Source organism: Pezoporus occidentalis, unplaced genomic scaffold (assembly GCF_034315485.1).
Source record: "Pezoporus occidentalis ecotype Australia unplaced genomic scaffold, CSIRO_AGI_Poc_V1 ctg39, whole genome shotgun sequence".
NCBI lineage: Eukaryota > Metazoa > Chordata > Aves > Psittaciformes > Psittacidae > Pezoporus > Pezoporus occidentalis.
The window spans coordinates 1862210-1869086 of record NW_026915713.1 but is presented as its reverse complement, the minus strand read 5'-3'; positions in this window follow the sequence as shown (position 1 = coordinate 1869086).

Genomic DNA, 6877 nt, shown 5'->3' with positions numbered 1-6877 from the left:
GTAATATTTTTTATAGGAGGTAACTGGAAGTTCACAGACACTGAGTGACCTCTCCACGCAGGAAGAAACAAAAGCCTTTCTTTCCAGCTTCCTCTTCTAACAGCAAAGCTGCTCTCCCACCCTCCCTACAGTTCACTGAAAATTGTTCCTTCTCTTTAAAATGTTTACTCCAAAATACCACAATTGTGTCTTGGATTCCCACAGAGCTCAGAGTAGCAATACAACAGACCCCAAATCTGTCGACATAGCTTCACCTCAGTGTTGCTGTCACAGCCAAGGTTTGGATCAATGCATCTCAGACTGCTGCACTGCCTATACTAGTGCCTAGCCACTTGTAAAGCAGGCAACAGTGAGATATGAGTGACAAACCAGCATATAGGTTTACAGAGATACAGGGACTAAGCTTTAAAATTGCAACCTAGGGGGTGAAAAATAAATTAAAAAAAAAAATTAAAAGAAGCTTTTCAAATCACCCCATAACTAAGATGTCAGAGTATTTCTTTCAAAGTCAGGCAAAGAGCCTCACTCAAATAATACGGTTGCTTATGACTCAAATTTTCCTCAGCCTCCACATTCCTAACTATTCAGCTGACTTCAATATTTTGTAATGTAAAGGCAGCTCAAGGCTTCTCAGCAGTGTACGCGAAATGCAGTTTTGGAAATGGTGGTAGAACGGCTCCAGGATAGGGAGGACAAATAGTATGGGGCTTTGGTATATGGTGAAAAACCAGAACTGCCTTGCTTGTACTAGAAGAAGTGTGGTTCAAGCAATTTGAGTCTGCTCAGAGCCTGATTTCAGGAAAGCATTTTTTCAAATCTTCCAGTTGCTAAAGAGGAGGGAAAAGAAGGTTTCTGCCTCTTGAGTGGGAGTGCTTAGAAAGGGACATGCAGAGTTGCTCCCCACCTAGAAGAGGCTGTTCTAGGTGAATAGCCTAAGAGGGACTGCAGGGCACGAATTTTCATCTCCCACTGAGTTGAATTTCCTAGACTTCTGCTCAAAGTGGCAGCCAAGTAGCTGTGGCACTCACTGTTCCAGCACACGGGTGATGCTACCAGTACCTAAGCTTCCTTGAGGTGACAAAGGGGAGCACAGTCACTCTAGCTTCTCACAGGGTAGGGAATGGGAGGCTCTGCCTCCTGAGGCAATAACTCACCAGGACCAAATCTACAAATCCAGAGTGCTCCTGAGCACTGCATTTTGGTCAGATTTTTGGGTTGGGTTTTGGTTTTTTTTCTGTCTTTTACAACCAAAGGAACCTGGTTTGTCCTCTCTCTCAATGCACCTACATGAGGGTTTTGAACACCCGCCTGTCTACATAGGTATGGTGCTAGATGCTTTCTCCAAAGACTGATTAGCCTACTCCCACCTTTACATGATCCTCAGAGGGACATGAATGTGGCACTCAGCACTCTCATGGGACAGCCCTCTGAGCCCAAATTAATGTCCTGACTTGTTATGGGGATGCTTTGTAAAAGGGTAGTTCATGGCAGTCTGTTTGCAGAGGAGGAGAGATGTAGTGGCTCCTTCACACAGCCCTTTACTAGTTACCACTTACAGCAATGTGCTCAACAATAGCCCCAGGCAAGCTCGGTGGCTTTGCTGAGGACTGGCATTGTCCATGACATCTGCTGAGCACCTATCTGGAGGCCAAGACCTACTGTGAATGCATGGCGTTACAGCTTGGGGGTACTCCCAGTATGAAGGTGTATGTGGCCTCAAAGACAGGAACAACAGCAATGGAAAGTTTCACAATGTGTGGCCTGAACATACAGTACACTCATCTCCTTTTCCATTAAAGGCTTTTGAATCTGCCACTTTGGGGACATGGTGACCAAGATGGTGCCATGTTCATGTGCATTTGGCAAACCTGGGGAGATGGAGAGAGGCTCAGATATGAACCAGCGTATCTACTTTCATCCACCGAGTCATTGTACATAGGAACTGCCTATTTCAAAGAGGGCTGGTTACTGGTAAGTAATCTGTCTGTTGTCTGTCTTCCTTGCTTCATTGTGTGCAGTGTTCAGATTAAAAATGTGTTAAGAGCTCTGGGTTGAATCTGCAGACTTTATTGTTTTAGCATGTCTCAACTTTCTGCTACAATTCAGGATTAAATGAGTTGACTCACTTCATAAAAACTATAAACTCAACCAACTTTTGGTTGCTGTGGATATGACGTGCCCCAGTGTCCCATCACTCCTGTACTACAAGCTATCACGTGAGAAAGCGGGAAGGAACTTACACTCAAAGGCTGACTGCTAGTCCCTTTCTTGACATGCTAAGGGAGAATGTGATGTCCCCTGGTTGGCAGAAAAAACAAAGCTAATCCATTTCCTTTGCCAAATATGTTAGTACTCCTGCTGCTGCCCCAGGAAATTCCAGGTTTCCATGATCACCAGAAATTGCTCAATGAATCATCACAGATCTACAGATCCATAGCTGCTTCTGAATAAAGGTGCCCTTCATGCACCATGTGTACATGGAGAACTTCTCGAGAGGCTTATGCAAGAATACAAGTCCTGTGCTCATGTCAGAGTTTTCATGAGGTTAAAGATTAAGTTTTGCATAGCGCTTATACGAGTAAATATTTATCATTCTGAGCTGAACTAACATGTAACTGTTCCTACCCCAGTTCAACAACGATTTTAATCTTCTGCCTGCTTTAAACAAGCCATAGGCTTAAGCAGCTTGCTGAATAAAAGCCAAAGGGAAGAGACATTGAAAGAAAAGCTCAGGCAGTCATAAATTACTGCATAGTTTTCAAATAAACCTTAAAACTGTTTTCCCTTTAACTCTGATGCTTTAGTTTTCCTTAACAAGTATTGCTTTCCCAGTAGAATCTCAGTGCAGCTCTCATCTTTAGCATAGAAAGGAAACTGAAACAAACTTATAGTTTTGCATTTAATTGAGTAGAAGTTTTTAATGGGTGGAGTCACGCCCAAACCTAGTTCTCAGACAGACTTATAGCTCTTTATTTGCATCTTCCAAAAGCCTTGAGCTGTTCTGCAAATGTTTTATCTTGTATTAATTAAATGAAAATCAATCATTTCAATATAATTTCAAATGATACATGGAGCACACGGGGGTCTTGTAAACATAGCAAAACATTACAACATCTGTTATTATTAATGCTCTTTACTTTATGCCAAGTTTATCCATGGTCCTGTCAAGTGAGGAAATCCCTCCTTGCTGGTGCAGGAATCAGATGATTAGAGTTGGGCTAACCAGGGACAAGGAGGCACAAGGATTCTGATGCATTTCAGGATGGTGTAGAGAATTTTTTCATATACTTCTTACTGAAGGAGGAGTGATGGAGCTGTTGCCTGTTAATAGGACTGAAAGGACTGGGTACCGTAAGAATCTCCTTACCAATGTGTTGTCATCTCCTGGGTGGCCTAAATGTTGGTGGATTTAATGGGATACAGTGAAGGTTCACTATTCATTTTCAGGAGCTGTCCTGGTTTCGTTTAAACCATGACAGTGGCTTGTAAAGACAGGCTCCATGTCCTGCATCAACCAGGTTCTGTTTGTCCAGCATGCTGCAACTACATACATTTAACCTACACCTATCATTGCTCAAGTACCCCCTCAGTGAGGATGCTTCAGGCAAGGAAAGTAGTAATATATATGTGTATAAGTATAGATACAGATAGCTATAGTCATATTAATAGTGTAAAATTCCATGGGCAAGATGAGATCGGCAAGGTATTCTCATGTCAATATACAGAAAGCTGGGCTGTAGCATGCCATGCTAACATCTGCAGGAGTGAACTGCAGGGTCTAAGCCTCATGTTTGTGAAGGCTCAAAACCTGGTTTTTATGACGTTGATAAAGATTAGAGAGAAAAAGAAAAAATGTTCTTACTGAAATCTCCAGAAAAAATACAACACAAAAAAATATTTCCCACAATCTAAATCAGTTCAGACTTATCAAAGAGGGAGCTGCTCATCTTTTCTGCCTATTTCCACCCCATTTGTTTTATGCCACCTCTTTCTAATACAACCAGGGAAACCGATCAAACACATTCTATACATACCACCCAGCCCACAGTCTCAGCATCCCAGCTGTATTCCTAACCTCACAAATTCACAGTGAAACCATCTCCAGGGTTTCAAAAGCATAGCAGCTTTCATGAAGGGGGGCAGTGGGAGCTCTCTTAATTAGCTCAGCTTCTTTGTGCATTTCTAGACACGTCTCCCTCTTTGTTCACCTTCAAGAGTTTAATGCCAGGGTAGAAAGAGAAGATTTCTCCTCCATAAAGTAGCATCACATTCTTTTGGGTCTTCCTTTTTTTTTTTTCCTAACAAAGTTTTGGGGCTCAGAAAAACAGCTGGGGCCAAGCATCAGAATGGATAAAGGTGAATATTAACCAGTCTGCACATTTATTGAGCACTAACAGAGGAAAATTTGGAAGCCCAGCCACTTAGGCAAGCATTTCATTACCAAGTCCTTCACACATTGTCAACTCTGCCAGGAAAAATTCAAACACGGATCCATCACTAATGTAATTCAACCCCTTCTAGAAGTAGAACAAAATAAAATTCAGTCTTGATAACTTAATCCTTTTAATTTTTCCTCTTGAGACATGTTACTGACCTCACAGTCATTTCTAGAATGCAGGGAAAGCAGCAGGTCTGTGAATTTTCTCACCAGTGCTTTAAAGTACAGATCTATGCAGAGAAGAGAAATGAGGATCAAGTCGTGGCAAGGTGGGTTCCAACTTCAGTGTGTTCCTGATTTCATTATTAAAAGCTTGGAACAAGGAAATCACACGATTGCCTAGCACATTCAGCCTGGGCTGGGAGGTCCTGAAGCAGCAAATCACGCAAGGATGTGACTGATCCACACACAGCAAGTTTTTATAAGGAGAACCCATGCAGACCAAGTTAGAGAATAACTAAAAATGTTACACTTTCTCTCTGTTGACTAATAATAACGTTTGAAAACTGAGATTCTCCATTAAAATTTGCATGGATTCCAAAATCTGAAGTAGAATATGGCTGGATAATAGGCAGCAGTCATTTTAAGCTGAGAATCATTTTGTCTTACACGCTGCAATATATCTATTACTGGAGAAGTGAAATAAAAAGGTTAAATCTGAGCATTGTCTAGTTTTTATGCATTATGATAATGGCTTAAAAGAAAGATTAAAATTTTTTAGAAATTTAGAATTTTTAAGCACCCCAGAGGTAGATTTCCTCCTGAAGGCAAGGCAGCTACAAACAGCAATCTAGCTATTTCCTTATTACTATGAAGAGGCTATCTTCCCTACTAAGTAAGGTATATTTAAAGAATTTAATGCTAAGCCACTACAATATAAAGGAACATAAACTAATTCTGGTATCTACCTCAGCTCTACCTCCCCTTGGAACCTCCCTGAAACTGACAGACAACTCTGATCCATCGCACCAATGTCCTCACCAATTTCCCCTTTGAAACCATTACAGATCATTCCTGATGATTTGAAACACACATTTCCTGCAAGAAAGGAGGCAATTATCTAACTAAAACCTACTTACCTTTTCAGTACATGCATATGTGTACATTACTGCTTATGTGTACTCTGCTTTTCAGTATATTTCCTTTCCCAGAAACAGCAAAGTTTAAGGGAGTGGGTGTTACCTAGAAATACATTGGCACTGCTCTAAAAACCTATAGTATTAAACTACTTCAATGTCTGAAACAACTGCATAACTCTCACTGTAAGGCCTTTTGCACTCAATTGACTATATCGGCCAGCTATTCATCCTTGTTTCTTTTCAGTGTAACATTTAACATGTTGATGCTATGTATTCATTATTGAATTCATTAACACGTTAGTAAATATACTAACATTGTTTGATAATTAACTTTATTTTTCCCAGGCATAAAGTGATCAAACTAAATCTCAGGACATTTTTCTTGTTGCTTTAATTTCTCAGCTGTTTGCTTAACTATCATTTTCTGTAAATAACTGGGTAAAAGGAGATGCTTCTGTATTTATTGTTTTTTTGGATGGTCTCTTTTATGTATTCTTATTAAAGCACATCTGCTGTTTGAAGGGACTGTGGCCATCCCTCCCACTGAAGGGCTATACTCAAAAAAACAATGGAAAACACAATTCTACAACTGCCGTGCATGGACTTCTCTTTATTTTCCTGAATAGGGTTTGGGCTGCAGGATCCTGCAGGGTAATTTTATGACTTTTTGGACATAGACTCACTGTCCTGCCTAAGCACAACAGACCGTGGGGCACAGCTTCATTACATCTGTGCTAGCAGACAATGGCTCTGCTCCTGCTTCTAATGTAGTCACTGAGAATTTTGCCATGAACTCATATTACTGTAATTCAGATGTGCTACTGAAATAAACGTGATGTATATTTTCCATGATATGATTACTGGATTCAGTTCTGGTAAATTAAAGCAGCCTTCCCGGGGCTATCAACAAGGTAATGATTAATGTCAGTAAGCAACCCTTCCTGGCATCTGCTGTCTGCCTGTAAAAACACCAAAAAAAAAAAAAAAGCAGTCACATCAATTTGCTGACTTCAGCTACATTTAAACTAAGAATACACAACTGCATGGAGCTGAAGATGTGTCTTGTACCCAGTGAGAAACTGGCAGAGGGAACACATATTTGCTAGGAATGTTGGACCAGCCATGAATGAGGCCTTGGTTCAAGGTGAACAGTTTAGCTGTAGCACTGGGCACTTCACCTGAAAAAAAACATCCAGTAGCACTCTGCCAGTGCATCACAAGACAACACAACTAGACCCGAGCCTCACAGCACAGCAGAAACAGGCACAGAATGTAACAAAAGTAAAAATAAGAATTCATGTGTGTGTGTGTATATGTGAGCTCTTGAATTGGTTGAATCAGCACTATTAAAACAAAGCAG